The 12,761-nt window shown below is 43.9% G+C and overlaps 1 long non-coding RNA gene across 1 annotated transcript in view; it reads right to left on the bottom strand.

Moving 5' to 3' along the window:
- Gm35814 overlaps window positions 1-12,064 on the bottom strand; it is a 109,395-nt gene extending 97,331 nt beyond the window's left edge. Inside the window, exons 1-2 of the long non-coding RNA XR_386047.3 lie at window positions 11,961-12,064; window positions 11,015-11,163 (exon numbers count right to left, since the gene is read on the bottom strand). This is a non-coding gene — a long non-coding RNA (predicted gene, 35814). The remainder of the gene's footprint in view (window positions 1-11,014; window positions 11,164-11,960) is intronic.
- Window positions 12,065-12,761: the final 697 nt, after the last annotated feature.

The following is a 12,761-nucleotide window of genomic DNA, read 5'->3' as shown; positions in this document are numbered from 1 at the left end:
ACTCTATTGTATTTATGTGTATGTGTGAATGTGTGCCACCTGAGTTCTGGGGCCAGTGGAAACTAGAAGAGGGTGTCAGGCCCCTTGAAACTGGAGTTCCATGTTTGAATTACAGGCAGTTGTGAGCTGATGTAAGGGCACTGGGAACGTACTCCTGTCCCTCTGAACCAGTAAGTGCCCTTTACCCATGAGCCATCTCTTCAACCTGCTACATGTATCCTTGAGTGTATACTTTTAGTTTCGTTTAATTTTTTTTCAATATAATATTTCTTTAAGAATTTCACTCACGCTGGGCGTGGTGGCATACACCTTAATCCCAGCAGGCAGGCGGATTTCTGAGTTCAAGGCCAGCCTGGTCTACAAAGTGAGTTCCAGGGCAGCCAGGGCTATACAGAGAAACCCTGTCTCAAAAAAAAAAAAAAAATTAAAAATAAATAAATAAAAGAAAGGAAAAAAGAATTTCATTCACAAGTACAACCTATTTTAATCATAATTCTCATCTCCCTCCAAATTCTCCTGGGTCCCTCCTCAATGTTTTTAATTTGTAAAACATTATTTTAAGTGTAAGACTTACTTCTTCACTTCATATATGCTAAAATGTATTCACCTTGTTACAAATTCATACCCCTTAATTTTGTTGTGTGTTATGCACGTATAATGTTGGAGGATGTGTGTGTGCTTCAGCACCATGTGGAGGTCACAGGACAACTTAGAGAGTCAGTTCTCTACTTCCATCCTGACACAGGCTCTAGGGATTGAATTCAGGTCATGGTGGCAAAGACCTTTACCTGCTAAGCCATCTCACCAGCCTAAGTTTGCTTTTTTATGAAGTAGTTATTCATTCAACTCTCCAGATGTGTCTAGTTCTTGCTCTTGTGAAAAGCCTGGGCTACATAGGAAGAAACCTATCTCAAGAAAAGCATAGATAGATAGATAGATAGATAGATAGATAGATAGATAGATATGGTTTATATGTGTATATACATGTATATATTTTTAAAAAGAAAAGGAACATTTCATTTTTGCAGTTACTACCAAATTGGCAAAGTGGCTGTTTGTAGTTCTGCCACCAATATATCAAAGTGGGTGTCACAGGCAATGTCAGGAAGCCTTGTATATGTGTACATGTATAGGTATATGAGTAATCTATTTATAAATACATATGTATAGCTTGCACTGAGTTATGTTGCTCAGCTATAGCCATAAGTTCTATAAATTTTTCTTTTTTTTCCATTTTTTATTAGGTATTTAGCTCATTTATATAAATTTTTCTTTCAGGAAATAATACCAATTTCATTTTGTATTTAATTATTCATCTGTTCACTCATTTGTGAGTCTTGTTGTAGCTCTGGTTTGTCTGAAAGTAGCTATGAAACCCAAGCTACAGCTCACAGCAACTTTTATGCTTCAGCCTACCAAGTGCTGAAGCTATATGTTTAAGCCACCACGTTGGTTGCTCAGAAAACATTTTAAACAACTTTATTTTCAAGTGCCAGAAATAGGGACTAGCTGGATTCAGCCTTTGGACAAGGTTAGCTTGGATGGTGAAAGTCCAGCGAACAGCTCTCCTGCTATGCCATATCAGACACCAAAAGCCCAGCTGAGGCAGGCTGGAAGTGGCCCACCTCTGCCTGGGTCTTCCCCACTCTTGTCCCTTATGCCCAGCAGCAACCCATCCTGGGGCCTCTGCCAGGTACTTCCCTGAGCTTTCCACGGACGCTGCCAGCAGCCCTCATTTTCCAGATCTGTGTAGCATTGCCTTGGGTGAGACAACAGCAGGTCTAGATTTCTACCCAAATGACTTGGCAACCAGAGAGAGAACTCTGGCCCCAGCCATTGGGAAACACTGACTTTCTAGAGTCGTCTGAATCATGCGGGAAGAAAAACAAGTGCAGGTGCAAGTTTCCCTATTCATACATAGGAAACTGAAGGCTGGGGCTTAGAGAAAATACATTTAAATTCAAAATGAGATAAACCAGAAGTTCCTGAGAATGTCCATTGCCCACTCGGTTCCAGAACCAGCCATTAGACCACCAGCCAGCCTCTTCCAAGATGATACCCAAGACCCACAAAGAGCCTGTACTGGCTAGTTTTGTGTCAACTTGACACAGTTGGAGTTATCATAGAGAAAGGAGCTTCAGTTGAGGAAATGCCTCCATGAGATCCAGCTGTAAGGCATTTTCTCAATTAGTGATCAAGGGGGAAAGGCCCCTTATGGGTGGGACCATCTCTGGGCTGGTAGTCTTGGGTTCTATAAGAGAGCAGGCTGAGCAAGCCAGGGGAGGCAAGCTAGTAAGGAACATCCCTCCATGGTCTCTGCATCAGCTCCTGCTTTCTGACCTGCTTGAGTTCCAGTCCTGACTTCCTTTGGTGATGAACAGCAGTATGGAAGTATAAGCCGAATAAACCCTTTCCTCCCCAACTTGCTTCTTGGTCATGATGTTTGTGCAGGAATAGAGACCTTGACTAAGACAGAGCCCTCCACCCAAATGTGAAAGCATGCTAACTTTCCTTTCCCCAGAGTTTTGGTCACACTAGGCATGGTAGGACATCCCTACAAGTCACTGCACTTGGGAGATTGAGGCAGGAGGATCAGGAGTTCAAGGTCATCCTCAGGTATGTGCCAAGTTTAAGGCCATGGCCACATTGGACTACATAAGGCCCTGTCGGAATAAAACAAAAACCGTTCAGCACTACTAATTTGTTTCTTCTTTTGATCTTACAGGTCTTTCTTGTGCCAATCCCGAGGACCCCATTCCTGGTTCACCATTTTCACCAGCATGTAGCTTCAGCCTGTCTTGTCCAGCCATAGGCCAGGGGGAATTTAAACCCTTCTGTACTGACTTCAGGTCCTGTGTGTTAGACCAAAGCCCAGAAGGTTCAGCAGCTATCAAGATGTGAAGGGAGACTAAAGTTTATTTTGATGATGATGTCTTGGCACTTTTCAAATTTGAATTGGAAAGAGAAAATGCTTTCTCCGGTGGAGTATAATCATAAACATTTGCTTATTGAAGTAAATTATGAAGCAAACAAATTGCCTTTTTAATCACGTTGACTACTTTCCATGACACCTTCACAAGGTGGTGCAGCCATCGCCACCACACTTTTCTGGAACATTCTCACACTCTCCAATTGAAACTCTAATAACCCCCACCCCTGTTTACTCCAGCTCCTGACAAACACAAATCCTACCTTCTGTCTCTTTTGGGGCATGCAAGCAGCCTTACAGAAGAAGATCGCACAGCAGCTATCATCTGCATCTGATTGTTTCATTGAGCAAAGGCTGTTTTCAGAATCACTCATGTATAGCAGGATTTTCCCTGTCCAATTAATTTAAATATTAATACAATAAGAAGCCTGTGATTGGACAGGGAACAGGGAGGCGGAGCTAAGAGTTGCAGAGACAGGAAGCAACACAGGGAGGTGGGAAGGAAGATGGAGGACAAACAGGAGAATACAGATTCCAAGTAGCTTTAAGTAGCCACAGGTAGGTATAATATCATATAGGAAGAGAATAACTGGGATAACTTGTCTAGTCTAGGCGGGCAGTTTGTATCATTATCAATTGGCTCTGAAATTATTGTGTGAAAATCTTGTGAATTTAGAATTTATTGATATATAAATCTAACTGATTAATTATAAGCTTCTACAGTTTTGATTTTACCAGGTTACTGGGAATTGTGACAGTTAACCACAAGGTGGGCTGTCATTGCATAGGGCTGATATGGCAACGACCCACCAAGGGAACTTGGCGAGTCGAGTGGAGATGCCTTCAGAGCTCCGGGCCAGAGAGTCTGCCGAGATGAGAATGCTCCACTGGAGCTATGTGGCCTGCTGGTGCCCGGCGTAGTGCGGGATATTGCCATTCTTTTTACTATTTCCCGCTACACCCATGCTTTGTGAGAGTTCTATCCCCTTTTAAGGCTAAATGTAGTCTACTGAGGACATAAGCTTTCAAATCTGCTCTGTCTGTGGGCATTTACATTGTTTTCTCCTTTTAGCTGTCAAAAAAAGTCTATTATGGACGTGAGGATATAGGAATCTGGATTTTGTTTGTGTAAGGGATTGCTGTGATAGTGGTGGTGGACTTTTTGTTTTTGTTTTTTGTTCTTGTTTTTTAAGATGAGCTCTTATACTGTCTGGTATCACTTTGAATTTACTATGTAGCTGAGCCTGACCGGGAACCATCTCCCAAGTGCTGGGATTGCAAGATTGTGCCACCAGCCCATCTCAAACAGTATGCATGTGTGTGAGTGTGTGTGAATGAATGTGTGAGTGTGTATTAGTGAATATGAGTGTGTGGTTGTGTGTGAGTGTGTGAATATGAGTGTGTGAGTGTGTATTAGTGAATATGAGTGTGTGGTTATGTGTGAGTATGTGAATATGAGTATGTATGAATGAATGTGTGAATGTGTATTAGTGAATATGAGTGTGTGATTATGTGTGAGTGTGTGAATATGAGAGTGTGTGTGTGTGTGAATGTGTGTGTATGTGAGTATGTGAATGTGTGTGTATGTATGTGTGAGTGTGTATGTGAGCGTGTATGAGTGTGTATGAGTGAATGTATGTTATTGAGTGTATGAGAGTGTGTGTATGTACAAGTGTGTGTGAATGTATGAGTGTATGAGTGAGTTTATATGCATGAATGTGTGTGTGATTATATATGAGCATGAGTGTGCGTGACTATGTGTATGAGTGTGTATGTATGACTGTATATGTGAGTGTGTGTATATGAGAGCATGTGAGTGTGTGTGTGTGTGTATGTGTGTGTGTGTGTGACTGTGTATATGGAGGTATATACATGTGGAGGTTAGGAGGACAGCTTTGGAAAGTCAGTCCTCTCCTTTTAGAGGGAGGAGCTTGAGTTAGTGTACCACTATGTAGCCTTGTGGGCCTTGAACTCACTGAGATCCAGCTGTCTCTGCTTTGAGTGATGGAATTACAGGTGTGCACACAGTCCCCCATCCCCAGTGCTCTCCCCTTTGATCCAGGCCCCTGAGATTGGACTCAGGTGTCCATAGACTTGTGCCTTTTGCCCATTAAGCCACCTCATCAGGTCAGTAATGTTTCTCAACACTTAAAATGTCCACAACCCACATACAAGCTGTGCTGTGCTTAGTGGAAAAGCTAGTAAAACAAGTGCAACAAGCATCACAAGCAGAGGGTATGGCTCTGTGCCCGAGTGCTTGCCTAGGGGTGTGTGTGTGTGTCGGGAATGGGGGGAGGGTCTGATCCTCCTCAGCATCAAAAACAACCAAGACAGAGCAATGTCAGGCCACATCACCCCAGCATGAGATCAACTAAGGATGAGAAGTGGGTCTCAGAAGCTTCTCCGTGATTTTCAACATCTAAGGTGCGGAGGATGGATATGGAGTCCAGGGGATACACACACAACAGGAACTACAGGGTGCCTGCCCTGGTCAGACCTCAGAAAAGCTCAAGGGCCAGTTCCAGTCCCATCTCTCAATATCCACCACAGCTTGGCCTTCTCAGGTTATTTATGCCTTGTTTTGATTAGCCAAGCACTTCATAGCCATTTACTAATAGGTCTTTCCATCCTTAACAATCATCACTCAGTGAAAATAGAGTGTCAGGAACCAATCTTATGTGCCATTTATTTGTAAATATGAAAGCAGCCATATAGACTGAACTTACTTTGTGCTGGGGAAGTATCTGCTGAGCATGAGAGTTAAATGGATTTTTTTATGTAGCAATGAGGCTGACATGTTACCCACTGTGCCTGACCACAGAAGTAAGAATTCACCATCACAAGGCCAGAGAGGTGGTTAGAACAGGAAAGCACTTGCTCTGAACAGAACTCATGTTCAGTTCCCAGCACCCACACAGTAGTTTACAGCTATCAGTAACTTCAGTTTCAGGGGATATCACTCCCTTTCTTGTCCTCTTTTGAGGACACCAAGCATGCACATGATACACATACATGCATGCAGGCAAAACAATCATACACACAAAATAGAATAAATCAACCTAAAAGCAAAAACAAACTCAGATAAAGAACTCACCATCCCAAAGGATAGCATTAAGCTGGGCACATGTGCTTTAAGTTTAAGTCACCATACTTAGAAGATCTATAAAACGAAAATGCCTCTAACCTATAAGCCCTGGTTGCCCGAGGCAGATGACTTCCTGGAATGCTGGGGCTGCTGTTCATGGAGGATAAAAAGCCACATATTTTCACTTCTGCAAACAAGCTTGGTTGCCCCAACTGCATAGGATGAGCTTGGTCGCACATAAGTGGGAGGTATGTAGGCAGGAAGTATGTCAAGATGTATGCTTGCCCCTGATTGGATGAAGGTGGGAAGTGTGTAGCCTTGTGGGTTTTACCTTTATAAGCCTCTGACTGTAGTTCTGCCATACTCTAGGAAGCTGGGTATGGGTCTGGCCAGGATCCATCATCCTGGTCAGTATTTAATAAAGCTAGCTTCAAATTTAGATAAAAATTAGTGGTAGTGACCGTACTCTCCCTTGTTGGGATTTACACAGTGGCCAGCGCTTACAGTTCCAGCCCTGAGGAGGCAGAGGCAGAAGGATTAAGAGTAGCGAGTAGCCTGAGCTCTATAGTGATACACTGTCAGTGTGTGTCACACACACACACACACACACACACACACACACGCGCGCGAGTTTTAAGTTCTATGAGCTTGTACTTGCTCCCTGTCTCCATTCTCCTCTCAGTTTAGGGACCACTATTAATGCTTAGAGGAAAATCAGTGAAGAGTCCAGCCCATAATAGCTGATCCCAAGATCATGAGTTCAGTTGGCTAACCATGGAGCAGCTGCCTCAGTGACCCCTTCACACCACCCTGTGTTCAACACCACCAGTGGGTGTTTTCAAAACCACCCTGAACTTACATTTCCATAGCCTCTTCAATGATCCTTCGCGTACGGGATTTTACACTTTCCCCAATATCATTTCCTAAAACAAGCATGTTTTATATAGAAAATGAGATGTATTTTGTTGGAGAGTATCTTACAGTATAAAAGCCAGCTGCACTGGGAGTCATCATCAGAATTTTATACTGCATCTATTATGCTTTGTGCATGTAGAACATTCCAGAACAAACTTAAGAACTAGTTTATAAGCACTAGATATACATACAATATATGTTCCATTGTATGGCCTTAGTATTTCAAATTACATATTTTCTTTTTCTTTTTTTAAAGATTTATTTATTTTATATATGTGAGTACACTTTCACTGTCTTCAGACACACCAGAAGAGGGCATCAGAACCCATTACAGATGGTTGTGAGGCACCATGTGGTTGCTGGGAATTGAACTCAGGACCTCTAGAAGAACAGTTGGTGCTCTTAACCACTGAGCCATCTCTCCAGCCCCACTACATATTCTCATATCATACAATGAGTTTCCTTAGGAATTCTAGCTACACATCTCTGGCCTAAGGAATAGGGTACCAGACAGTCACAAGCAAGCGAGAAAGTAGATTTACACAAGAGTTATGACATATTCTTATATTACTATCTTAAATGGAAACCAGCTATGGAGACCCTGCATCTCTTAGCTTACGGGCTGGATAGTCAAATTTTAATAACTTCATTCAATATATCCATTCTTTGTCTTTCAACATTCATTATATAGATTTGTTTATTAAACTTTTTTTGTGCATATGGATGTTTTACTGCATGAATGTATGTGCACCATGTGCCTGCCTGGTGCCTATAAGGCCAGAAGAGGATAACAGATGCCCTAGAACTGGTGTTAAAGATGGCGGTTAGTGGGGATTGAACTAGGTCCTCTATATAAGCAGCAAGTCCTCTTAACCACTAATCCGTGTCTCCTACCCTAGAGATTTTTAAAAAGATTTATTTATTTACTTATGTTTTTATGTATATGCGTGTGAGTTCATCTCTCATGTAAGTTGGTACCACATGTGTGTGGGTGCTTTTTACATATGGGTACCCTCAGAAATTGCAAGAGGGCATTGGATCCCTTGGAGCTGTATTTATAGGAGGTGATAACGCATGTCACCCAACATGAGTGCTGGCATCTGAGCTCAGGTTCTCTGGAAGAGCAGGAAGTGCTCTTTACTGCTGAACCATCTCTCCAGTCCCAAATATCTCCCCTCTCTCTCCAAAAGAGGCTGACCTTGAGCTCACTGTGTATGTAGCCCAGGCAGGCCTCACACTGACAATCCCCATGGCTTGGCCTCTCTAGTGCTGGGATTACAAGTGTGCACCACCATTCCTAGCTTAAAATGTCTTTGATGCAACAAGGTCCAGACAGCAGCAAGATCAATAAGGACCTTTTCCAAAAGATTGTCAGATCACTGAGCAGTGATAGTATGCAGCCATCTGTGTGGAGAGCTTTCTTCCTGGCAGAAACAAGCCGCCCCAAGACCCCAAAGCATTCTTAGGCCTGTGTGTCTGAGGAGCTGATCTGTATGGACTGCACAGGGCATACCGCTCTCCACTGGTGACTGGCCGTGAAGATCTGTGAACATGTGTGCAGCTGGAGAAACTAGGTCTTCTATTGTCACCCAATGTCCTTCCTTAGAATGTTGTGCCTTAGGCACAGACACCTCCTTCTAGGCCACACCCAAATACCTCATGTGACAGACGTGTGCCACCCAACATGGTCTCTGCCTGCTCCATGTGGCTGTTGGGTATAATCATGTCAGCAACTCAAAGAGATGCAATTAAAACATAAAATGTGTGTTGGATTTCAGAAACATGTTTTAAAGTGAGGAGAGAAAACAAACAGGAAGTATTAAAACAGAGCACAAAGTCTTGCTAATATCAGCTATATGCCAACACAATATCGCAGACACACTAGGTAAGATAAAACGGTTTACAGTATTTATAATTGAGTTTGGTTGGTTGGTTTTGCTTTCTACAATGTGGCTATTGGAAATTTATTGGTTTTGTTTGTTTGTTTGTTTGTTTGTTTGTTTAGTTGGTTGGGTTGGTTTGGTTTGGTTGATTTGGTTGAGACAGACTCCCACTCTATAGTTTAGGCTGGTCTGAAACTCACTATGAAGCCCAGGCTGCCTTAAAACTCATGGTAAGCCTTCTGCCTCCGCCTCCAATTGGTGGAATTTCAGCCATGAGCCATCATAATCAGCTCTATTTCACTCTGGAGACAGAAGCCAAGGTTTGACCAAAGCCTCCAGGGAAGACTGCTCTGGCCTCCTCCATCCAGAGTTCAGACACACTGCTGTTCAATTCAGAATAAGATTTCTAAATACATCATTGCAGTCCTCAGAGCCCCTGTGGGTGGAAAGTCCCCTTTCCCCAAAGCATTGAAGCCAATCCTAAAATGGTCTTGGAAAAAAAGACAGAAGAGAGCAGAGGCCGACAGGGGTGTGGCACGTGTCTCTAGCACCGGCTATGTTCTTGGCACAGCTGATGGGAACCCACATACGCTGCTGCAAGTTTCTCACTCAGAGTTACCATATGCCACAGGGATACCTCAGCCATGACACAGGCCAGCTTTGCATCACAGCAGAGCCATATCCAGTTCATCTGTGCCTTCCTTCATCAGCTGTCTGGCTATCTTATCATGTCCCTGGCACAGAGGGAGAAAGATGTAACTTGTAACTGACCTGCTAACTTAAAATATAGCTATGCACCTCCCTCCCTCCACACACATACATTCAGATGTGCATTAAAGTGGGGCTGACAGACACTGCCCAGAGTCTCAATGTGTGGTCTAGGCTAGCTTCAAATACACAACCCTCTCCAAGATTACAGGTATGCACCATGGTGTACTCTGTGCTCTTGGATTTTTGTGGCTACACTGCTGGCTGTTAGTTAGGGAATTGCCAAGCTAGAAAGGGAAGAAGAGACGTGTGTAGGAAGGAGAAGAGTGGAGAAGGTGGGGATGGAGAAGAGATGGAGACAGAGAAGCAAAGGAACGTGAGAATTAGCGAGCTGTGTGCTTCTCTGGCAGCCTGTTGCTCCATGGAGGCCGCTTTAGGTTTCAGGAAGCATTGCCTCTACTCAGTGAGCTTCCACTAATTCCCCATGAGTGAGAATGGAGATGTTTTCTTGAAAATGTTTTGTTAATGATTGAGAAGAAGATGGTCTCTTTATGGTAAGATCAATCAGATCTGATTTTTCTCTCTTTTCTCTCCCATTGAAACAGACGGTTTTTTTCTTCACTTTGGTTTTGAATATTTTTTATATGTAGTGTGTGCCTGGGGAGCACATGTTTGTGAGTGTGTGTATGCCAAAGTGGCCAGAGGACTGCTCTGCGGAATTGGTTTTGGCCTTCCACTTTGTTGAGGAAAGGCCTCTCTTGTTTCTGCCCCCTTACTACAAGGCCCACGCTACCAGCCTGCGAGCTTCCATGGATGCTTTAGTCTGAATGTATCTTCAGAATATGGGGATGGTTTTCTTTTTCTTGTTTTGTTTATTTGTTTGTTTGTTTGTTGAGGGTGATGGATGGGGTCTCACTGTGTGGCTCTTGATGGTTTAACAGAGATTCACCCACATCAGCCTCCCAACTGCTGAGACTAAAGGATATACCACCTCTCCCAACAGTGTCTTTTTTAATCCCCAGGTTGTATTCTTGCATGTCCTTTGTGGCCTGGGCTTGTCTATATGTAACATGTTAAGAACTTCCTCTCTCCTTTTAGGAATCACTGACATCAAGGTAGGAGGTGAGAAACTCCCGGCACAGGGTGACAGTGCTGGCCCCTTGTCAGCTCTCTGACCAAGAGTGGGGCTCAAAGCAAGAGGAGGAACACAGGCCTGGCAGCCCATTTGTGAGCCTCAGGACTTAGAGACCCAAAGGCATTGTCCTCCAAGGAACAGGAGGCTGAATTCCTCTCTCCATGTATTCTGCCCACTGACTAGCTCCCTAAGGCACCAGCAAATAGCAAGGACACTATCTAATGGGCTCTTCATTAAAGTCAGCCCATGAATTCAAACTCTGTTCTCAAAAGACTCCTGTAGAGTAGCGCCCACTACACAGATGAGACCACTAAATAAGATAAGAGAGTGAAGTGGCCAGTGGCCAGGTGGGAACTCACCCTGCTAAGACATTAGCGCTTCCTCAGTTAGAGATGTCTCTTCTCTTCGGCAAACTGCAATGCTGGGTTTACCTGACACTGTACTTTCTTGGCATCTCCTTTTCCTTCAAATGAGAAAATATTCCATCTGGCTTCCAAGACACTTTAACCTGAACCAGAAATGATTGTGTCATTTTTACCAGAGAAACTCTAACAATCTCACTTCAGTTTGCAAACATTGCTGTGGGGGATCTGCTTCTCCATTCACAGACAGACTCTACATACTACATACTGTCAACCCACTCACAGACAGACTCTACATACTACATACGTGTCAACCCACTCACAGACAGACTCTACATACTACATACTGTCAACCCACTCACAGACAGACTCTACATACTACATACGTGTCAACCCACTCACAGACAGACTCTACATACTACATACTGTCAACCCACTCACAGACAGACTCTACATACTACATACATGTCAACCCACTCACAGACAGACTCTACATACTACATACGTGTCAACCCACTCACAGACAGACTCTACATACTACATACGTGTCAACCCACTCACAGACAGACTCTACATACTACATACATGTCAACCCACTCACAGACAGACTCTACATACTACATACGTGTCAACCCACTCACAGACAGACTCTACATACTACATACGTGTCAACTCACCAGCTGGAGGGCCACCGGGGATCTGCTCCAAGCTAGGCACTGTGTTTGTCTTCAGAAAGACAAATTTGAGGGGCCAGTGAGATGGCTCAATAGGCAAAGGCACCGTCCCCACTGGGCCATCAAGTTGTCCTCTGACCACCACACGCATGCCATGGCAACACACCCACATTATTATACCCCAGGCACGTGTACACACACGCACACTTAGAAACACAGAAATATTTAAACTTTTTTCATAACTTAGGCAAATATTAGTAAGTCCTCACCTTTAAAGTGCTCCAAGGCTGATGGGAAAGACCCAGGTATCAGACTCTGTTGTTTTTAATCTTCTCAGATAGCCCATGCTGGTTTTGAACTTATTGTTTTCCTAGCTCTGTCTCCTGAATGTCACAATCACAGAAAAGTATAATCAGCTGTAAAGAGATATTTTAGTCAAGTTCGGGGACCTTGGTTCTATGCTTTAGTCCTGTTTGGAGAACAAGGGGAGCCAGCAGGGCCTCAGCTAGAGGCATGGAGACATGGCTAACATTTCAGTGACTGGGCTTTTTGGTAGGAGCCCGAGTGAGGACTGACAGCCTAGAGTGTCTCAGGAATGTCTATGTCTTTGGACTATGGAGAGCAGACACTCAGGCAATGAGAGGAGTTAGGGGAGGAAGTCCAGGCCACAGATGACAGGCCTGCAGTGCTCAGGAGTTTAGACTCCATGCTTTGAACCAGGAGGAGCCAGGGAAGTTTCCCTAGGGGAATGGGACAATGAGATTTCCAAGAACATCCTGGCAACATGAGAGCTGCTGGTAGGAAAGCCAGACCTGTGAGAGAGAGGCAATGGCTACACCACAGATCAGGTGTAAGACAGGCTTCATGGGAGAGACTAGACACCAGAGCGCCATGTCAGCAAAAAAGGCTGAGTTAGCAACAGCAGTCAGAAGACAAGCCTGACCAGGAAGAATTTGAGACTTTGAGGTGTCTCACTGGGGCCTGGTGGATGGTGACTTAGTCAGGGTTTCTATTACTGCAACAAAACCCCAGGACTAAAAAGCAAGTTGGGGAGGAAGGGTTTATTTGAT

Source organism: Mus musculus, chromosome 18 (assembly GCF_000001635.26).
Source record: "Mus musculus strain C57BL/6J chromosome 18, GRCm38.p6 C57BL/6J".
Taxonomy (NCBI): domain Eukaryota; kingdom Metazoa; phylum Chordata; class Mammalia; order Rodentia; family Muridae; genus Mus; species Mus musculus.
Note: the sequence above shows the minus strand (reverse complement) of the source record. Positions and strands in the feature narration are given on the sequence as shown.